General features: G+C 43.1%; 2 non-coding genes across 2 annotated transcripts; both read left to right on the forward strand.

Moving 5' to 3' along the window:
* Nucleotides 1-20874: 20874 nt before the first annotated feature.
* Nucleotides 20875-20980, forward strand: TRNAL-CAA (transfer RNA leucine (anticodon CAA)). Its single transcript has 2 exons — nucleotides 20875-20912; nucleotides 20935-20980. It is a non-coding gene; the product is annotated as a tRNA-Leu (tRNA).
* Nucleotides 20981-21260: 280 nt separating this feature from the next.
* Nucleotides 21261-21332, forward strand: TRNAE-CUC (transfer RNA glutamic acid (anticodon CUC)). Its single transcript has one exon. It is a non-coding gene; the product is annotated as a tRNA-Glu (tRNA).
* Nucleotides 21333-22973: the final 1641 nt, after the last annotated feature.

Genomic DNA, 22973 nt, shown 5'->3' on the forward strand with positions numbered 1-22973 from the left:
AGAAAGTGAAGAGGAACTAAAAAGCCTCTTGATGAAAGTGAAAGAGGAGAGTGAAAAAGTTGGCTTAAAGCTCAACATTCAGAAAACGAAGATGATGGCATCCGATCCCATCACTTCATGGGAAATAGATGAGGAAACAGTGGAAACAGTGTCAGACTTTATTTTGGGGGGCTCCAAAATCACTGCAGATGGTGACTGCACCCATGAAATTAAAAGGCGCTTACTCCTTGGAAGGAAAGTTATGACCAGCCTAGATAGCATATTCAAAAGCAGAGACATTACTTTGCCAACAAAGGTCCGTCTAGTCAAGGCTATGGTTTTTCCCGTGGTTATGTATAGATGTGAGAGTTGGACTGTGAAGAAGGCTGAGCGCCAAAGAATTGATGCTTTTGAACTGTGGTGTTGGAGAAGACTCTTGAGAGTCCCTTGGACTGCAAGGAGATCCAACCAGTCCATTCTGAAGGAGATCAGCCCTGGGATTTCTTTGGAAGGAATGATGCTAAAGCTGAAACTCCAGTACTTTGGCCACCTCATGCGAAGAGTTGACTCATTGGAAAAGACTCCGATCTGGGAGGGATTGGGGGCAGGAGGAGAAGGGGACGCCAGAGGATGAGATGGCTGGATGGCATCACTAAGTCGATGGACGTGAGTCTGAGTGAACTCCAGGAGTTTGTGATCGACAGGGAGGCCTGGCGTGCTGCGATTCATGGGGTCACAAAGAGTCGGACACCACTGAGCGACTGAACTGAACTGATTCCGCACTTCCGTTCTCTCTTCAGTTGACTCCAATGGAGCTTTTCTGTCTTCCAAGCCACTGAACGGCTTATGTCAATGTCACCCGGGGCAGTCACTTTGTTAAAGGCAGTGGTCTGTTCTCTGCTTCTCTGCTGCTGCTGCTGCTGCTAAGTCGCTTCAGTCCTGTCCAATCTGTGCGACCCCACAGACGGCAGCCCACCAGGCTCCTCTGTCCCTGGGATTCTCCATGCAAGAATACTGGAGTGGGTTGCCATTTCCTTCTCCATCTCTGCTTCTCTACCCTTAAAGCAATATCTGACAATGTAGATATTTCCCTCCATGACCCCTGTCCCCTCACAGAAGTTTGGCTTCTGTGACTCCACACACACCTGGTTTTCCTCCCTCCTCACTGGCTCTTCCCTTCCTTTGTTGGATCCTCTTCAGAGAATCAGCTTGGGGTCTTTCCGTGGACCAAGTCCTCTCTCTTCTGGACTTTTTTCTTCTTGTTTGATTTATTTGGCCCCTTGGCTTTAAAGGGCTTCCCTGGTGGCTCAAATGGTAAAAAAGTCCACTTGCAATGCAAGAGACCCAGGTTCCCAGCAAATGTTACCATCGTTCACCCACTTGTTCAGAACAAAAACCTCAGAATCATCCTTGACTACATCATCTAGTCCTGCTGATACTATCTGCAAAAATTTGTTGTGAATCCGATCATTTCCAGCTTTTTTCACTGCTAAAACCTTACTCCAGGTCACCTGTATTAGTTTTCTGTAGTTGCTGTAACATCTCCACAAACTTGGTGGTTAAAAACAACAGACATTTTTTTTACTCATAGTTATGAAGGCCTCAAGTTAGTATGAGGCTGTCATCAGAGCAATATTTCTGCTACAAGGATTCTAGGGGAAAATCCTTTCCTTGCCTCTTGTAGCTTCTGGTGATGAACTGGCAATCCCAAGCCTGTGGCCACATCATTCCAATTTCTCTCTAGTCATGTTGCTACCTTTCCTTTTGTCTGCATCAAATCTCCCTGTACTTCTCTTTTATAGGGACATTTGTGAAACTGTTTGGACCCACCTAGAAAATCCCCAAAAAATAAAATCTTAAGACTCGATATTAAAAAAACTAAGATCATCTGGGCCCATCACTTCATGGCATATAGAATGGGGAAAAGTGGAAGCAGTGACAGATTTTCTTTTCTTGGGCTCAAAAATCACTGCAGATGGTGACTGCAGCCATGAAATCAGAAGATGCTTTCTTCTTGGAAGGAAAGCTAAGACAAACCTAGACAGCATATTAAAATGCCAAGACATCACTTTCCTGACAAAGGTTCGTATAGTCAAGGCTATGGTCTTTCCAGTAGTCATGTAAGGATGTAAGAGTAGGACCATAAAGAAGGATATGTGCAGATGAATTGATGCTTTCAAACTGTGGTGTTGGAGAAGACTCTTGAGAGTCCCTTGGACTGCAAGGAAATCAAACCAGTCAATCCTAAAAGAAATCAACCCTGAATACCCATTGGAAGCACTGATGCTAAAGCTCCAATACTTTGGCCACCTGATGTGAAGAGACAACTCATTGGAAAAGACCCTGATGCTGGGAAAGATTGAAGGCAGAAGGAGAAGAAGGCACAGAGGATGAGATGGTTGGATGGCATCACCAATTCAATGGACATGAACTTGGGCAAACTCCAGGAGATAGTGAAGGACAGGGAGGCCTGGCATGCTGCAGTCCAGCAAAGAGCTGGAATCGACTTAGCAACTGAACAAAAATAACAAAGATAATCCAAATAATCTCTCCATCTCAATATCCTAAAACAATCACATCTACAGAGTGTTTGCTAGATTGATCTGCTTCCTTCTGCTCTCACCCACACAAGGCAGGAAGGAGGAAATCTCCTGCTTAAAACATTTCATGGTCACCAGTGCAATCCAAAACCCTTACTATGACATCAAGGCCTGTGTGGTCTGACCTTTGGCTGTTTCTCTGGCCTCCCCGACCTTTCATTACTTTGTCCACTCTGTCCTACTAGTCCCACTTTTTTTTTTTTTTTTTTTTTTTACTATTTTTCAAATGTAGCAAACACGCTGGAGAGAGTCCCTTCTCTCTGGAATACCCACTCTCCATCTCTTCATGTGGTTGTTTTCCTCCTTATTATGTAAATCTCAGCTCCAAGTTCACCTACTAAGATCCTTTTTGTCATTCTCTGCCCACTGTGTCTATTTCCTTCACAGCACTTCTAGTTCTCTGAAATTATTTGCTTGTGTGTTTGTTGTTGGTATATGATGATTGTTGGCTATCTCAGGCTTCTCCTGTGTGGCCTAGACAGTCAAAATAACATGGTATCCAATCATAAACTACCCCTTAGGATGAATCCAGTATGTCCTGCCTATATCATACTCTTGAATTATGATACCAATGACTCAACATGGTATTTGTCTGCCTAATATAAGATTGGAGGAAAGATCACTCACATATTCCAGATACTTTACTAATTAAAAAAGATCCTTCATTAATCCAAAGAATAGGACTCCACAGGGGACAAACAGAAAAAAAAATATTTTCTTTCCCTTCATGGTCCCTTAGTAGACATCTGTAAAATCCTATTTTCTCTTTCCCATGGATGAAATTACAAACAAGTTTAATAATTCTTGGTTACTCTTAGATAATAATAATAATAATAAAAAGTCCCTTACTTGATTTGAGACTCAAGCACACTCTTGGTTCTCTCAATCTGATATGGTTCAAAATTACAAAGCTCTAAACCCCTTAATCCTCCAATAACCCTCTCCAAACAAATCCCCCCCTTTTTTTTTTCCCTCTCAATCTCTCTTCAATTTCTTACATCACTGAAGTAAGGGATGAACCAAGCCTCTCAATAGTCACCTTCCTTTGTAGGTACTGAAGACAAGCCCTAACTTCTTTGGCATGGATGGGAAGAGGAAAAGTGAAAGTGAAGTCACTCAGTCGTGTCCAACTCTTTGCGATCTCTTTGTCCAACTCTCCTCTTTGGGAAGAGGAGATTCTCTATATTTATTTTCTGCCTTTAGTTCTTAGCCCAAACTGCCTTCATTATTTAGCCCAATCTAAGAATTCCATTTTATCACCCCATTTCAAAAGTTATTATTAAATTTGAGCTTTTTGTTGCTTTAGCTCTGTTGAGTTACACAGACTTTACAGCCTCTTGAAACTGCCAATTGCTTTTTTCATGTTAAGTTCCTAAGTCTCCCCATGAAGAACTTGTGAGGAGGCTTAGGGGTTCATGTTGGGGGACATTTCATTTATCCTCATGACATTTATTTTTTCTGGATTCTAGATGGCACCATAGCTTCCTTTTTATCTCCTGCTTTGGGAAAAGCTCTATCTGATATTATTACTGTACCCTCTGAGTTCTCAATATCTTCTTTCTAAATAGAAAAATCACCTACCACTCCCCTGGTTCAAAGAGAGCCAAATTGCTACAGCCTTGATCTGAAATCCTGACTCAAAGTGGAGAAGGGGGACTTCCCTGGTGGTCCAGTGGTTAAGAATCCACCTTCCATTGTAGGGGATGTGGGTTCCATCCCTGGTCAGGGAACTAGGATCCCACATGTCTCAGAGCAACTGAGACCACATCCTTCAACCAGAGAGAAGCCTGCACACGCAACTAAGACCCAACGCAGTTTTAAATAAATAAACTTTAAAAAATAATAATAATAAAGTGGAGAAGGAGCACTCCACAGGAAGTTTATGCCCTAAATTCCAGGAGACCCACCGACACTATTAGCTCTATTCAGGCCCCAAGTCTATGCAAGAGACTTACACCCCACCCTTTGTCTCTCACCCAATCAGCGTCTGTCATCTGTTTTCTTCAGCCAATTAGCTTCTCTGGGAGCTCTGTTTGTCTTCTCCTTGATCATCAGTGGGCGGTGCCTTTGTTCTGAGCCCAATCACACCAGAGAGTGGCCCGCCACTATCTTCTGTGCCGGCAAGTGGGCGGGGCGGAACGATTTATAAGAAACCAACCGGTTGTCTGGAAACCTAGGTCACAGCCCAAGAGGGCTGAGGACATGTACGGGAAGCAAGCTGGCACCCGGGAGACTTATCCTCCGGAATGTTGCAGCAGCACGGGTGCTTTCCGCCGCTGTGACAGGGGGTGCGGCAGAACACACAACGCCGGTCGCGGGGAGACATTGTGTTGCAGATACTGAAGAAGCCCCTGTCCAGGGACGCCGTGGTGATACTGCACGTGGTGGAGCGGGATCTTTTCAACCAGATCGCGTGCGAGGTGACCCGACTAAGTCAGGAGGGTGCGGACCTACGAGGCGATCGCCGGGCAACCGGGACTGCTGAGATCGGCTCCACCCTCCGGTCGCTCCTGTCCTCGAGAGTTACGCTTCGTGCCCACACCACCTCCTTCCTGACGCGTGGCCGGCAAGTGGCCCGCGGGCTGCCAGCGCTAGTCCGAAGGAGTGGGCTCCTCTTGGGGTCCCCCTAGGACAGGCCCCGTTGCCAAATGCTTGCGGAAAATCGTGGATTTACAGACATAGCTAGCTTATCATCCCGGCTGTAGCTTTGGTGTGTTGCTGAAGAAATGAAAGTGTTTCCAGAGTAAATACCAGGAAAGGAAGAAACATTGGAAAATCAGGCAAAAATGTCATGGACTCGGGAAAAGTTCCAAGCAAACGTGAGGTTAGAACACCGGCACCTGGACCAACCTTATATACCTCACCCCCCGATGAAGATGGAAATAAAGGGAAAATCTGAACCTGGCGTCTTACATGCTGCTTTGTGGGGTGGATGTGATGGATGAGGAAAACTCAGATAAAGATAGGGTTCCTCTAATAGAGGAAATGTCCTGTCTCCTCCTCTCCATCCCTAGAGGGGCTCCCTTTAGTTATCTTCATCCCTCTTAGTTATCTTCATCCTCTGTACCAGGATGAGCTGTTGCACTTGTGTATTCAAATGTAGATGAGAGATGAAGAGCCAGAATGGCAAGTAGAGGGTACTGATAAAACACTAGCCATCCAAGTCAAGCATACTAGCGGAAGAGGAGCCTAAAATTAGAGGGTAAGGAAGAGTCTTTCCCCACCCCTAGACAGGCCCCCTGCATGTTTCTACTGTTTCCTGGCAAGGTAGGACTCAGCATTTAGAATTCCCTTTTGCTTTTCTCTTATCCTACTTCACGTCATGGGTTTATTCTTTCTCATCTCTGTCCTCTTATTCCTATTTTTTCTCTCCACTCACTGTCACTCCTGTTTTACTTCTAATTACCCATTTTCCTTCCTTTCTGGCCCTCAGCTTATTCTTGCCCCATTTTTCTTTGTCTTTTCACCTTTTCCTTGTCTGTCTTTCATCTATTTTCTCTGTACCTAGAAAGTTTTACATTTGGGCTGAAAATGTAAAGCCCCTATTTATCTAAAAGTCCTGGTAAATGAGGAAGAGAGGTAACTTGCTAATAACCCCAGGAGTAAAATAATGTGAGAAGTGTGTTTGGTAGGTGAGGATATGTGTTGAGAAAAAATTTAGTTGTAAGGCCTGTCTCTGTTTATTCCAACCCTTTCCCTGGGGTATACAGACACCCAGCATGATGTCTAAAACAAAATGCTTGATCCTCAGCCCTCTCCACCAGGAAAACCCAAGTCTGGCTACAACATTTGTTGAGATGACTAATTCAAGATAATTAGTTAAAGTCTTGATATTCTGAAGACATTAATTTCAGGAAGGCAAAACTGAGCTCCTGGTGAACACTGGAAAAAGCAGATAGGATCCCAAAGCTGCTTGGCAGCAAGAAGTGAATGGTGTTCAAGGAACATACATGAAAATTTTTGGAAACAAATGAGGTGGTTCACATCTCCACTGAGACTTAAAAATAAGTCTATATTTTCTTGGTACACTTTAAGATCATGACAACAGAATGAACAATGACATGGGGGTGCTGTTGCTCATGGGGAATGGCTTGTAGCAAACATGCCCTTGCCATGTACCCCACACTAGTACAACATGGAGAGAGCAAGAGAGATGGCAGAGCACTGTGAAAGGCTTTTTAGAAGTTATTATAAGACTCTCTTCATAACCTGAGCATCTAGACCTACTGAGTCCCCTTTGTTTTTCCATTGCTAAGTCATGTCCAACACTTTGTGACCCTATGGACAGTAGCCTGCCAGGCTTCTCTGTCCATGGGGTTTTCCAGGCAAGAATACTGGAGTGGGTTGCTATTTCCTTCTCCAGGGGATCATCCCGACTCAGAGATCAAACATGCGTCTCCCTCATCTCCTGCATTAGCAGGTGGATTCTTTACCACTGAACCACCAGGGAAGCCCACTGAGTCTCCTACTCCCTGCCTACACCATATACTGGGGCCTAGGAGATAGCAGATGTGATAGTGGTGAGTTCTCCAGGATCTCCAAAGCCATTACTAGCTGAAGGTCTGGGCCTTGCTGATATATTAAAGCTCAGTTTATCTGGGAAGAATCTTGTCTAAGAGTGGGCAGGATACGGGAAAGAAATGTCAAAGGAGAGCAGAGAAACAACGGGGAAGCTTGAGGGAAGGACCCTAAGGCATTAAGGAGACAAAGTTCCAAGATCAAGAAGAAAAGACTCCCTCTAAATCGGATGACTCTGACCCTTCATTACTGTTCCATCCTTCACCCCATAAATCCTACTCTGACCTATGCTGGCACAACCTCCTCCTTAGCCTGGCCCCAATTCTTGCTCTGCCAATCAGCTCCACTTAACCCAGCTCCCTAAAACAAGGTAAGAAGACCCCATAAGTCCCATGGCATTGTTATCTTGTATTTGTGTATCTACTTCTAGGAGGTTAAACAGCAAGAATGCAGCCAAGTGAAGCTAGAACCAGAGCCATAAAAAATTTAAATACAAAAATAAAACCAAATAAATCAGTGCTTTTTATTTACAATTATACCCTGTCAATCTTAAACAATGTCAGTGATAAAACACTTCTCCAAGTAAAATCTCCTAGTAGTCTAAATTCTAAATAACTGTAGATTTACAGTTCAGTTTGTCTATCTCAAGATCCTTATGCGTCAAGCTTTTGAGTTTCTCAGTCATGTCTGACTCTTTTGTGATGCCATGGACTGTAGCCTGCCAGTCTCCTCTGTCCATGGGATTTCCCAGGCAAGGATACTGGAGTGCGTTGCCATTTCCTTCTCCAGGGGATCTTCCTGACCTGTGTCTCCTGTATTGGCAGGCAAATTCCTTACCACTGAGCCTCCAGGACTTCAAGTAGCACATTCTTATTTGTCCTTTAATAAACATATTGGGCTTCCCAGGTGGTGCTAGTGGTTATGAACCCACTTGCCAATGCAGAATTTAGCCAAATAACTTTAAAGCTTTTCTTAGTCCTGCCCAGACAGTCTTTAAAAATGTGTCTTCTTGCTACCTGGTAACATTTCAGCTCCTCTCAGAAGGTATTCTAGGTATTTTAAGTATCTTTCTCTAACACCACCTCTCTTTCTAGTTCACTCCTGATCCACTCTTGACCCTACTGGAACTCCAACCAACACCTTGTCACTGACCCACTCCACTTCTATCCTCCCTTTTCTCTTTGCCCAGCTTCCAGTCCAGGTTCTACCATTGTAGCCATTCCCTGGGCACACACACTTATTTATGTCCCTGTCCCCTTTCTTTCAGACTTAATCATTTGGCAAGAAGCCTTTGCTACTGTCCTTGTAGCATTTATATGGAAATGTGAGACCAACCCTTTCCTGAGCACAACAGCTTGCCACTTCCCTACACCTCCATCCCAGCCATGTCCATCTTTTTTATCACCAATTTTCTCACAACTTTAGGGATTCTTAAGCTGAGATTAAGGGGTGGCGGCTGGGAGGAGCAACCCCACATCCAAGGAGTGGTGGCTGCGTGGGTGTAGGAGGGCCAAGAGGAGCCACTCCATGTTCAAGGTCAGGAGGGGCGGCAGTGAGGAGATACCCCTAGTCCAAGGTAAGGAGCAGTGGCTGCCCTTTGCTGGAGCAGCCGTGAAGAGATACCCTATGCCCAAGGTAAGCGAAACCTAAGTAAGATGCGAGAGAGCATCAGACGGCAGACACACTGAAACCATAATCACAGAAAACTAGTCAATCTAATCACATGGACCACAGCCATGTCTAACTCAATGAAACAAAGCCATTCTGTGTGGGGTCACCCAAGACTGATGGGTCATGGTGGAGAGATCTGACAGAATGTGGTCCACTGGAGAAGGGAATGGCAAACCACTTCAGTATTCTTGCCTTGAGAACCCCATCAACTGTATGAAAAGGCAAAATGATAGGACCATGAAAGAGGAACTCCCCAGGTCGGTAGGTGCCCAATATGCTACTGGAGATAAGTGGAGAAATTAACTCCAGAAAGAATGAAGGGATGGAGCCAAGGCAAAAACAAGACCCAGTTGTGGATGTGACTGGTGATAGAAGCAAGGTCCGATGCTGTAAAGAGCAATAATGCATAGGAACCTGGAATGTTAGGTCCACGAATCAAGGCAAATTGGAAGTGGTCAAATGGGAGATGGCAAGAGTGAACGTCGACATTCTAGGAATCAGCAAACTAAGATGGACTGGAATGGGTGAATTTAACTCAGATGACCACTATATCTACTACTGTGGGCAGGAATCCCTTAGAAAAAATGGAGTAGCCATCATAGTCAACAAAAGAGTCTGAAATGCAGTACTTGGATGCAGTCTCAAAAATGACAGAATAATCTCTGTTCGTTTCCAAGGCAAACCATTCACTATCACGGTAATCCAAGCCTATGCCCTGACCAGTAATGCTGAAGAAGCTGAAGCTGAACGGGTCTATGAAGACCTACAAGACCTTTTAGAAATAATACCCAAAAAAGACGTCCTTCCATTATAGGGGACTGGAATGCAAAAGTAAGAAGTCAAGAAACACCTGGGGTACAGGCAAATTTGGCCTTGGAATACGGAATGAAGCAGGGCAAAGACTAATAGAGTTTTGCCAAGAACGCACTGGTCATAGCAAACACCCTCTTCCAACAACACAAGAGAAGACTCTACACATGGACATCACCAGATGGTCAACACCGAAATCAGATTGATTATATTCTTTGCAGCCAAAGATGGAGAAGCTCTATATAGTCAGCAAAAACAAGACTGGGAGCTGACTGTGGCTCAGATCATGAACTCCTTATTGCCAAATTCAGACTTAAATTGAAGAAAGTGGGGAAAATAACTAGACTATTCAGGTATGACCTAAATCAAATCCCTTATGTTTATACAGTGTAAGTGAGAAATAAATTTAAGGGCCTGGATCTGATAGAGTGCCTGATGAACTATGGACAGAGGTTCATGGCATTGTACAGGAGACAGGGATCAAGACCATACCCATGGAAAAGAAATGCAAAAAAGCAAAATGACTCTCTGAGGAGGCCTTACAAATATCTGTGGAAAGAGAAGTGAAAAGCAAAGAAGAAAAGGAAAGATATAAGCATCTGAATGTAGAGTTTCAAAGAATAGCAAGGACAGATAAGAAAGCCTTCTTCAGCGATCAATGCAAAGAAATAGAGGAAAACAACAGAATGGGAAAGACTAGGGATCTCTTCAAGAAAATTAGAGATACCAAGGGAACATTTCATGCAAAGATGGGCTCGATAAAGGACAGACATGGTATAGACCTAACAGAAGCAGAAGATATTAAGAAGAGGTGGCAAGAATACACAGAAGAACTGTACAAAAAAGATCTTCATGATCAAGATAATCACGATGGTGTGATCACTCACCTAGAGCCAGACATCCCGGAATGTGAAGTCAAATGGGCCTTAGAAAGCATCACTACGAACAAAGCTAGTGCAGGTAAGAGAATTCCAGTTGAGCTATTCCAAATCCTGAAAGATGATGCTGTGAAAGTGCTGCACTCAATATGCCAGCAAATTTGGAAAACTCAGCAGTGGCCACAGGACTGGAAAAGGTCAGTTTTCACTTCAATCCCAAAGAAAGGCAATGCCAAAGAGTGCTCAAGCTACCGCACAATTTCACTTATCTCACATGCTGGTAAAGTAATTCTCAAAATTCTCCAAGCCAGGCTTCAGCAATACGTGAACCGCGAACTTCCAGATGTTCAAGCTGGTTTTAGAAAAAGCAGAGGAACCAGAGATCAAATTGCCAACATCCGCTGGATCATTGAAAAAGCAAGAGAGTTCCAGAAAAACATCTATTTCTGCTTTATTGACTATGCCAAAGCCTTTGACTGTGTGGATCACAGTAAACTGTGGAAAATTCTGAAAGAGATGGGAATACCAGACCACCTGACCTGCCTCTTGAGAAACCTATATGCAGGTCAGGAAGCAACAGTTAGAACTGGACATGGAACAACAGACTGGTTCCAAATAGGAAAAGGAGTACGTCAAGGCTGTATATTGTCACCCTGCTTATTTAACTTATACGCAGAGTACATCATGAGAAACGCTGGGCTGGAAGAAGCACAATCTGGGATCAAGATTGCTGGGAGAAATATCAATAACCTCAGATATGCAGATGACACCACTCTTATGGCAGAAAGTGAAGAGGAACTCAAAAGCCTTTTGATGAAAGTGAAAGAGGAGAGTGAAAAAGTTGGCTTAAAGCTCAACATTCAGAAAACGAAGATCATGGCATCTGGTCCCATCACTTCATGGGAAATAGATGGGGAAACAGTGGAAACAGTGTCAGACTTGATTTTTGGGGGCTCCAAAATCACTGCAGATGGTGACTGCACCCATGAAATTAAAAGACACTTACTCCTTGGAAGGAAAGTTATGACCAACCTAGATAGCATATTCAAAAGCAGAGACATTACTTTGCCAACAAAGGTCCATCTAGTCAAGGCTATGGTTTTTCCCGTGGTCATGTATGGATGTGAGAGTTGGACTGTGAAGAAGGCTGAGCGCCAAAGAATTGATGCTTTTGAACTGTGTTGTTGGAGAAGACTCTTGAGAGTCCCTTGGACTGCAAGGAGATCCAACCAGTCCATCCTAAAGGAAATCAGTCCTGGGTTTCTTTGGAAGGACTGATGCTAAAGCTGAAACTCCAATACTTTGGCCACCTCATGCGAAGAGTTGACTCATTGGAAAAGACTCTGATCTGGGAGGGATTGGTGGCAGGAGGAAAAGGGGACTACAGAGGATGAGATGGCGGGATGGCATCACCGGCTCGATGGACATGAGTTTGAGTGAACTCCAGGAGTTGGTGATGGACAGGGAGGCCTGGCGTGCTGCAATTCATGGGGTTGCAAAGAGTCAGACATGACTGAGCGACTGAATTGAACTGAACTGAACTGAAAGCTGAGATTCCAGTGGAGGGAATTCAGATACCTATGAGTTTTAAAGGGAAACATTCCATTTATCTGTCTTCCAAAAACTCTGACTAAAATCGAGCCTCTCCTTCCATCAATAAAGGAGACAGCAAACCACAGTAGTATTAGTAGGACCTATGTCATGAGAAAAAAATCATAGATACTTTCATACCACATTACAGTTGCAGGTATTTCAGAATGTCATTTATACTTATCACTAACTCAAAATGCTCTGTATCTTGTTATTTAATGTGTTAATAAATAAGCACACATAGTACTATAGCACAAATTAATTTTAGTATTTTTATAACAATTTCAACATAATTAGTTTCCTTTGTAAACCCATGTATTTTGTCTTATGTATTTAAAAACAATGTGAGGGATCTTTCTTGACGTGATCAAAGGCACATATGAAAATCCCACAACTAAGAACATAGCCAATGCGGAAAGACTGAAAACCTTCCCAGTTAAATCAGAAACAAGACGAAATGTCCATTCTCACCATTAGTATTCAATATTGCACTAAAAATTATTGCAAAAACTCTTAGGCAAGACAGAGAAATAGAAGGCATCCAAATTGGAAAGGAAAAAGTAAAACTTGCTCTCATTACATATGACATGATCCTGTAGGTTAAAAATCCCAAATACACACACACACACACAGAGACACTACTAGAGCTAATAAAAAATTGTAATTGTTCAGCAAAATTGTAGAATACAAGATCAAAACACACAAAATTCAGTTGCATTTCTATATACCAGCAATACCATTTACAATAACCCCAAAAGAATAAAATATCTGTACATAAATTTAACTAGAAAGGTCAAAGACTTTTTACATTGAAAACTATAAAACATTGCTGAAATAAACTAAAGGCTTAAATAAATGGAATGATACCCCATATTCATTGCCTGGAACACAATATTGTTAAGAGTCAAAACCACCCATAGTGATGTAATCTGTAAGAAAATTTCATTTTTTTTTTTCAGAAATAGAAAAGCCAGTTCTCAAATGCATCTATAATTACAAGGGCCCTCGAATAGCCTCAACATTCTTGAATAAAAAGAACAAAATTGAAGGACTCATACTCCCTGATTTCAAAACTTATTACAAAAATATAATAAAGGTCATCAAAAGAGGAGTGGTACTAGAATAAAGGAAGACATATAGACTGCTGGAATGGAACTGAGACACCAGAAATAAGCCCATCTACCTAGGGTCAATGAATTTTGAGCCATGGGGAAAGAATAGTCTCTTTTTTTTTTTTTAATTTTATTTTATTTTTAAACTTTACATAATTGTATTAGTTTTGCCAAATATCAAAATGAATCCATCACAGATATACATGTGTTCCCCATCCTGAACCCTCCTCCCTCCTCCCTACCCACACCATCCCTCTGGGTCGTCCCCGTGCACTAGCCCCAAGCATCCAGTATCGTGCATTGAACCTGGACTGGCATCTCGTTTCATACATGATATTGAAACATGTAAAATATCATGTATGAAAAGAATAGTCTCTTAAACAAATGGTGTTAATACAGCTAGACATCCACATACAGAGAATGAAGTTGGATCCCCTACCGCATACACACCAAAATTAATTTAAAATAGATCAACAACATAAATATGAGATAAAATAATGAAACTATTGGAAAAAACTAGGGATAAATCTTTATGACCTTAGATTTGGCAGTGGATTCTCAGGGTACCAAAAGCATGAGCAAAAAAAGAACAGAAAAATTACATATAATCAAAATGAAAAAATTTGTGCATCAGGGACGTTATGAAGAATGAAAAGACACGGCTTCCCTGGTGGTCCATTGGTTAAGAATCCACCTTGTAATTCAGGGGACACTAGTTTGATTCTTGGTCTAGAAAGATCCTATGCCATGTAGCAACTAGGCCCATGTGCCACAACTGCTGAGCCCACACTCTGGAGACTGTAAACTGCAACTTCTGAGCTCACACACTGCAGCTATTGAAACCTACCTAGAGCCTGTGCTCAGCGACAAGAGAAGCCATGACAACGAGAAGTCCACGAACCACAATGAAGAATAGTTCTTGCTCACCACAACTAGAGAAAGCCCATGTGCAGAAAATAAACAAATCTTTTTTTAAAAATGAAAAGACAACCTATAGAATGGAAAAAAAAAACTTGCAAATCATATAAATAATAAAGGTCTAGTATCCAGAAAAGACAAAGTACTCTTACAACTGAATAATAAAAGACAAACAACTCAATTCTTTAAATGGACAAAGGAATACACATTTCTCCAAAGAAGACATACTAGTGAAAAACAAGCACATGAAAATATATTATTCTTTGAAAGTCACTCAGTGGTATCTGCCTCTTTGCAACCTGACTACACTCTGTGGAATTCTCCAGGCCAGAATGTTAGAGTAGGTAGCCTTTCTTTTTTCCAGGGGATCTTCCCAACCCAGGGGTTGAACCCAGGTCTTCCACACTGCAGGTGGGTTCTTTACCAGCTGAGCCACCAGGGAAGCCTGAAAATATCAGAGTGGGTAGCCTATCCCTTCTCCAGCAGATCTTCCCAACCCAGGAATCAAATCAGGGCCTCCTGCATCACAGGCAGATTCTTTACCATCTGAGTTACCAGGGAAGCCTATATTAAGCTTTATGGAAATGCAAATCAAAACCATAGGAAGAACCACTTCATACCCAGTAAGAGTGGCCATACTTTTTTAAAAAGGCAAGGGGGAAATAGGAGAAATTGGAACTCTCATACATGGCCAGTGGGAATGTAAATTGTTCAACAACTGTGGAAAATAGATTCCAATGACCCAAACAGAATTACCAGTGACTCAGCAATTCTATTCCTAGTTATTTAGCCAAAGAGTTGAAAATAAGTACTTAAGCACATGTACACACAAGTTTATGGGAGCACATTCACAAAGGCAAACATTGCTCAAATGTCTGTCAATGGACAAATTGTGATATTTCCATACAATGAAATATTATTCAGCCATAAAAAGGGAATGAAGTACTGATATATGCTACAATATGGGTGCATACTTCCTTGGTGTTTGTGCTCAGTGAAAGAAGTCCTGCATAAAAGATCATATATAATATGATCGTATATAAATTCCATTTATATGAAATAGAAGAGGCAAATTCACAGAGATATAAAGCAGATTGGTTATTGCCAGGGGCGAGAAGAAGGGAGGAATAGGAAATGCTGAGGACTGAATTGCACAATCCCAAATTTACATGTTGAACCCCTACTGCCCAGTGTGATGATATTTTAAGATGGGGCCTTTGGGAGCTAATTAGATTTAGATAAGACCATAAGAGTGGGCACTCAGAAGCATAAGAACATAAATTTTTATTATGCCACCCAGTCTTCAGTGTTTTATTACAGGAGCCCAAGCTGACTAAAACAGGGAGCAACTGCTTAACAGGTACAAGGTGTCCTTTTGGAATGATGAAAATATTTTGGAACTTAAACAGAGATCGTGGTTGTACAACATTGTGAATGTATTAAATGCTACTTTGAATAGTTAATTTTATGTTATTTCTATTTCTTTTCAGTTGTTTTAAAAAACCAAACCCACGGGAAGTAGACCTCACCACATGGCCAGAGAGGTCCAAAGAAATGCTGAGGAGAGAAACAACACTGGATCATTGCCATCAATACAACACACCATGTAATGTCTGTTTTCAAATAAATCAAAACCTTGATTCTGTGGTCTCCTGCAGCCAGCATTCCATATTGCTGATCCCCGTTAAGGCAGAACACCTCCCACAGGGCATCAGTATGTCCTGTCACCATCTCCAGTCTCTCCTCCAACCTCACCAGAAGCCTGACCCTCTGGGTTCTCGACTTACTCCCCTTGGCAGCATTGGACTTCCGATCACTGCTTTTGTCCTCTACCTTCTGCAAATCACAGTCTCTTCTTTTTCTTTCTTTCTCAGTGGCCATTCTTTCTCAGCCTTCCGTGCAGCTTCCTCTTCTTTCTCAGCTTACTGGAATGATCCAGGGCTCAGTCCTTGGCCTCACTTTCCAAGTGACCTCATTCTATTTTATGGCTTTTTTTTTTTTTGCCCTTTGCATATGCAGTATCTTGGTTCCCTGACCAGGGATCCAACCCATGTTCCCTGAAGTGGGATCACATAGTCCTAACCGCTGGACTGCCAGAGAATTCCCTGTTTTATGGCAGGGATACAGATAAGTACAATTTATTGGCTAATGAGTTTCCACTTTTATATCTCCCACAGTACTTCAGATGCTTGTATTTATTTGCTACTTGACATCTCTAATAGACATCTTAAACTTGAAGATCGAAAACCATACTCTCTCTCCACAATCTGCCTCCTCCCTGGCTTCCCTACTGGCCAGTTAATGGCAACCCACTCCAGCATTCTTGCCTGGAGAATCACAGGGACGGATGAGCCTGGTGGGCTGCCGTCTATGGGGTCGCACAGAGTCTGGACATGACTGAAGCGACTTGGCAGCAGCAGCAGCAGCAAACACCTCTTATTACATGCCACTTCTTTCTTTCTTGTGCATCAACAAATCTTATTGACTCCAGCTTCAAAATAGATCCAGAATTTGACTGTCTATCTCCATCTGGCCTGCTGCCCCATGGTCTGTCCAAGGGAGCTTGCAGTAGCCTCTCGACTGTTCTCTCTGCTTCATTCTTGTGCTCTCCCATCTACTCTCCATGCAGGCCATATCTTACCAACCTCAGCTCTCCTCTTCACTCAGTGTCAATATACAGGCTGGAACCAAGCCAAGCAGTCCCTGCCACGCTGTTTTGCATTCTTTGCTGGACTTTGCATCTGCTCTTCTCTCTCCCCACAGATATTCTATCTGGTCATTCACTGACAGTCTACTCAAAAGCCACATCCTGAAAGAGCTTCTGAACCACCTACCTCTCCCTCTATCCTTCTTTCTCTATTTTTCTTCATAGCACTTATTACTCCCCCACATAGAATTATTTTGTTTACTTTCCATCTTTCTTTGCTGGAACATGAGCTTCTAAAGTACAGATAAGTATTTTGTGTTCTTCTCTGCTACATCCACAGTCCTTACCCCCCAGGCTCTCACGACTTTCTGGGTGAGCTAGAAGGAATGAAGGCTGATTAAGCATGTTGAGGAAAATTCAGCTAGCTCACTGGGGTACATGAGAGACTTGCGGTAAGGTCAGACTGGCCAGAAGTTCCTAAAGGCCAAGTAGACCACCAGAGAAATTAGAATATTATTGTCAGGGTTGTGGAAAACGCCCCTCCCCTTCTCCCAGTGCTTATGTCCTCCCTTCAGTGAAGGCTCCAATGTGAAAGAAAAGATTATCTAAAACTTGGAAATAGAAAAGAGATTATTAGTGACAAAAATTCCCACTTTGACCAAAATTTAGTCAGGCTCCTCTGAGCCCTCTTTTCAACTAAACCTTGATCTTGGGCTTCCATGCTCTGCCTTGTACGGTCTAATTTTCATAAGAATCCTGCTAGGGTTCTAGTGAGAATCCCCTTACCTTTAATATCTGCTCACCCCCCACAGCTAAACAAATTCCTCATCCCCCTCCCCATCTTCCAGGTAAAATAGGATGACCCTGGCCTGCCTTCAGCAGAAATTTTATTATATCAGTTTAGCAAGAATCTCCGGAGAAGGTAATGGCACCCCACTCCAGTACTCTTGCCTGGAAAATCCCACGGACGGAGGAGCCTGGTGGGCTGCAGTCCATGGGGTCGCTAAGAGTCGGACTCGACTGAGCAACTTCACTTTCATGCATTGGAGAAGGAAATGGCAACCCGCTCCAGTGTTCTTGCCTGGAGACTCCCAGGGACGGCGGAGCCTGGTGGGCTGCCGTGTATGGGGTCGCACAGAGTCAGACACAACTGAAGCGACTTAGCAGCAGCAGCAGCAGCAGCAGCAAGAATCTCTCTACTCTTGATGTCTCCTCATAGCCATTTTCCATCCACCAACCCCACCCTGCTCCTTAGCTATAAATCCCCACTTTTCCTTGCTGTATTTGGAACTGAGCCCAGTTCTATTCGCAGAAGGCAATGGCTCCCCACTCCAGTACTCTTGCCTGGAAAATCCCATGGACGGAGGAGCCTGGTAGGCTGCAGTCCATGGGGTCGCTAGGAGTCGGACACGACTGAGCGACTTCACTTTCACTTTTCACTTTCACGCATTGGAGAAGGAAATGGCAACCCAGTCCAGGGTTCTTGCCTGGAGAATCCCAGGGACGGCGGAGCCTCATGGGCTGCCGTCTATGGGGTCGCACAGTCGGACACGACTGAAGCGACTTGGCAGCAGCTATTATATAAGGTCTCTTTTCTCCTACTACAATAGTTCTTGGATAAAATGTGTTCTTACAGCTTTCACTGCTGTTCGGTTTGATTCTCTTGGACACAAGGTATCCTTACAGTGGAGTACTTGGCATTGTCTAGCACTTCTTTGGGGGATTATCTGATTCCATTTGCACCTTTGCCTGGCTTCTTTTGACTATTTTAGAGTTCTGTATGGGTAGAAATTAACCTGTAGAAAATCGACAGTGATGCAAAGGGCTTCTGTGTGGGAGCAAGGCCAAAAGATTCCTATGTATCACAATACAAGGTGCACAATACAGGTGAAGAGAGGCACCTGATTTATTTCTGGTAGAAAAAAAGAGCCCCAAGGTAGAAACCATACCTTAAATATCATACTCTTGATAAATTAACCCATCTCACATCTGTTAGCAATCTCTTTTCAAATCCCCTTGTCTATTAAAAAAAAAACAACCCCAAGGTAGAAACCATACCTTAAGTATCATACCCTTGATAAATTAACCCATCGCACATCTGTTAGCAATCTCTTTTCAAATCCCCTTGTCTATTTAAAAAAAAAAAAGAAAAACCCTTCAAAATCTCCTTTGAATTGGTTATAACATCGTACAGGGACCCTCATTAATGAGTTGAGTAAAATCTTGATACGTGCATCACTTATATATTTGCATGGGAATCATGTGTTTTACTTTTTGAAAATTATTTTTAGAAAAAGGCAGTGAGATCTTACTTGCCAATCACAGTCTAAAAATAGACCTCCACCATGTCATTGCTCTGTTTTTGTTTTGTCCTCACAGCCTGTATGTTCCTTTGGGCTGACTATCCCCTTCACTAGCAGTCAGTTTGCCAGGGTACAGACCTCCTCCTTGTTCACTGTTGTATCAATTTCCAACAAAGGATTGTCTAGTCAAAGCTATGGTTTTTCCAGTAGTCATGTATGGATGTGAGGGTTGGACCATAAGGAAAGCTAAGTGCAGAAGAATTCATGCTTCTGAACCGTGATGTTGGAGAAGACTCTTGAGAGCCCCTTGACTGCGAGGAGATCAAACCTAAAGGAAGTCAATCCTGAATATTCACTGGAAGGACTGATGCTGAAGCTGAAGCTCCAATACTTTGGCCACCTGATGCAAAGAACTGACTTATTAGAAAAGACCCAGATGCTAGGAAATATTGAAGGCAGGAGGAGAAGGGGGATGACAGAGGACAAGATGGTTGGATGGCATTACCAACTCAATGTACACGAGTTCAAGCAAGCTGCAGGAGATAGTGAAGGACAGGGAGGAAGCCTGGGCGTGCTGCAGTCCATGGGGCCACAAAGAGTGGGACAAGACTAATCAACTGAACAACAAAAACGTATCGATTAAGACTCAGTGAATAAATGAATGAATGAATGATTGAATGCATGTGGTCTGGAGCACAAGAAGCAGGACTTTCCGGTTGATGCTAAAGCACACTTGCTATCTTTGCACTCTTTTGTTAAAACTGCCCCCCCTACCCCGAAATCTTTTTCAACGAGGCCTGACTTTGGACTTTCATGCTTGTCTCTATAACGTTCAATTTTAGCAAAAATCCTGCTAAGTATGTTTAACCAGAATGCCCCATCCTTGATACATTATCACTCTGAATATATAATGGGGTTCCTGGTCCTTTACCAGGCGATATCTAATATCCTGGTCCACCTTCAGCAAGAATCCAGTTAGATATCCTTTAGGACAGAATCCTCCCCGCTCCCCCAGCCCCGCGCCCTTAGTAATTTTTCATCCACTGAATGCACCCTACCTCTGTCTTTGGCTATAAATTTCCAGTCTCACTTGTACTCAGAGTTAAATCCAATCTCACCTCTCCCACTGCAAGACCCTGGTGCAGTAATAAACCATACATATCTTGATTCCCATCCCCCACACCACCCATTTAATAAAGTCTTCCTTACAGTGCTTTAAAGGGTGTCATGAATGAGCAATGTTTTTCTTTAACACTGATAGCCCCCCATTATCTCTAGCCAGGACTGGGTGACTTGGCAGAGGAAGAGGTGTGGGTCTTAAAAGGATGGGTATGCCAAAGACAATAAGGCAGAAGCCCTAATAATTTTGAAACAACAGCAGCAATCACTGTTGCTTCCTCTGTGGCAAGCTATTTCCATATGATTTCCTTGTATTCACTCAACTAGCCAGTTTTCCCCAGCTAGGGCCAGGCACTTGCGGCGGGAGCCCGGGATCTGGCAGTAGCGGGTCGCCCGGTGGGCAGACACCTGGCACTTTCTTTTTGCTTTTGCTACTGTAGTTTCCTTCCTTTGCTGGGTCGGATGGTCACTAAACCCTCTGGTTTTCTAACGGGATTGTCCTTGCTTCTTGACTCGATTTTCCTGCCAACCTGAGAGCCTAGGCAGTCGGCAGGAACTGCAAACCTGGCATTCTCCAAGAGCTCCTCCGCAGCCAGCCGCAGGCGCCCAGCGCAAGGTTCTCCTCCGCCCTGACCTGGTGGATCCGCCGACAGCCTGCCCAGGAAGGCGGGACAGCGCATCAGCCTGTCGCAGAAAGCAGGCCGTTCAGGAACATCCTCCGTGCAGCGTGTCAGGATGGCCGAGTGGTCTAAGGCGCCAGACTCAAGGTGTCTACCTTCCCCTAGGGCATTCTGGTCTCCGAATGGAGGCGTGGGTTCGAATCCCACTTCTGACAGGCGCGTTTTTGCAACCTTTCGCGAACATACCCAAGAACATTTCCCGTTAGTGCTGGTGGTTTTGTTTTCTGTTTCTGAGACGGCGGCCATATTTAGACTTCACAGTTGCTTCGGTTCTCCATTATGTTTTCTTCGGTTTTGCAGCGGCCGAGAGACCGGTCAGGTGGAAGAGAGAGGCGGTTTGAATACCGGAGGTTCAAGCAACCGCATTCAGGAACCCAGTTTACGTCACCTCTTTTACAGTTTGTCTAGCTTACTGTAGAGGGCTCTCTTATGTGTTCCCTGGTGGTCTAGTGGTTAGGATTCGGCGCTCTCACCGCCGCGGCCCGGGTTCGATTCCCGGTCAGGGAAAGCACCTTTTTGTTTCGTTTTTGTTTCAACTTGACGCCAAAAATACAATATTGGCTACCTTTCTGTTTAGGAGAACCAGAGGTTAGGAGTATTCTGGTTAACGAGTGCCGGCTGTCTGTGAATCACTGTCCTATACCTGCTGCTTCTGCAACTGCTGCTAAGTCTCTTCAGTCGTGTCCGACTCTGTGCGACCCCATAGACGGCAGCCCACCAGGCTCCCCCGTCCCTGGGATTCTCCAGGCAAGAACACTGGAGTGGGTGGCCATTGCCTTACGATACCTTAATTAAGAAAGGAAGAACAAGGCAGACAGCATTAAATGATCCCAAAAGAAAACACTGGTGCTGCCGCAAGTGCCAGGTCTTCCAAAGCCCAGGGTTAAAAAAAAAAAAAAAATCTCCCCGAATACTCAAAATGATTAGAATGACCGATGTCACCTAGAGGGGGCTCACTGCTCACAATGACTCAGGCAAGTTTTACTATAAAAAGGAGTCAGGAAATTCTTCCCACCCGAACACGTAACTTTTATTTTGAAAGTAAACTGAAATGAGTAAAATAATGACACAACGAACACCGGTGTTCTTTCTACCTCGATACGACATAGGTTAATATTTTGCCACATTTTCTCTTTCTCTCCAAACATAATCAGAGCTTCCTCAGTCTCCCACCCGTTTGAAAGTTGCATACATTATCACACTACTCCATGTCACACCTGAGAAAATCAACATTAACTTGTCATCAGATGCCAGTCCACATTTGAATTTCCCGTAATTGTTCCCAAAATATCTTTTATAGCTGCTTTTAAAATTTTTTTATTCTAGAAATTTCCACTGCTCGTTTTCCTGTTGTGACTCCTGTGGAAAATAATCTATTTTAATAATAAAAACTCTTCAGCCACATTTAAGTTCTATCTTCTTAGTATTTGTATAATATTCTGACCCTCTATGCTTAATTTGTTGTTTTTGAAAGTATTCATTTCTCCCTGGGTATCTTTTCTAAACCTCCAGGCCAGGCTGTTAGGATATAGCCTACCTCCATATTAGTTACAGCTTGGCTCACCAAACTACCCTTGAACAAATAATTTTGCCTCTGCTTTTCTCTTTCCTAGCTGTTGGCTTTTTTTTTTTTTTTTTTTTTGGTAACTCAGCCTTGTGTGGAGTATAGCATAGCAAGAGATGATTGGTGGTCAGGTTGATCTGAGTGCAAGTCCTGACTGGACTTTTCAGAAGGCAAGCTGTCTATTCTGTCTAAGCTTTAGTTTTCTCATCTGTAAAGCTGGCCAATTAAAGGATGAATAAGAAAGAGAATGAAATTTCATCTAACCTTTAAGTTTCATTTTGAAATTTTCCCTCATCTTCAAAAGGAATTGGAAGGAACCTAAGTGTACATATATATATATATATATATATACACACACATATATATTATATGTATGTGTGTGTGTGTGTGTGTGTGTGTGTAAAGAATAAAAAAAAGCTGGGAAGACATATACTAAATGTAACTGATTTTCTATAAGTGGTAGGATTACGAAAATTTTAAATTTTCTTTTTCCTAATGTCAGGCGTTTGCTTATTTTTCTACCATGAGTATATACAATTTATTAGTAGAAGAATAATACAATTTATTTGAAAAATTGCTCACAT

The sequence above is a fragment of the Bos javanicus genome, chromosome 7 (assembly GCF_032452875.1).
Source record: "Bos javanicus breed banteng chromosome 7, ARS-OSU_banteng_1.0, whole genome shotgun sequence".
NCBI classification, from domain to species: Eukaryota; Metazoa; Chordata; class Mammalia; order Artiodactyla; family Bovidae; genus Bos; species Bos javanicus.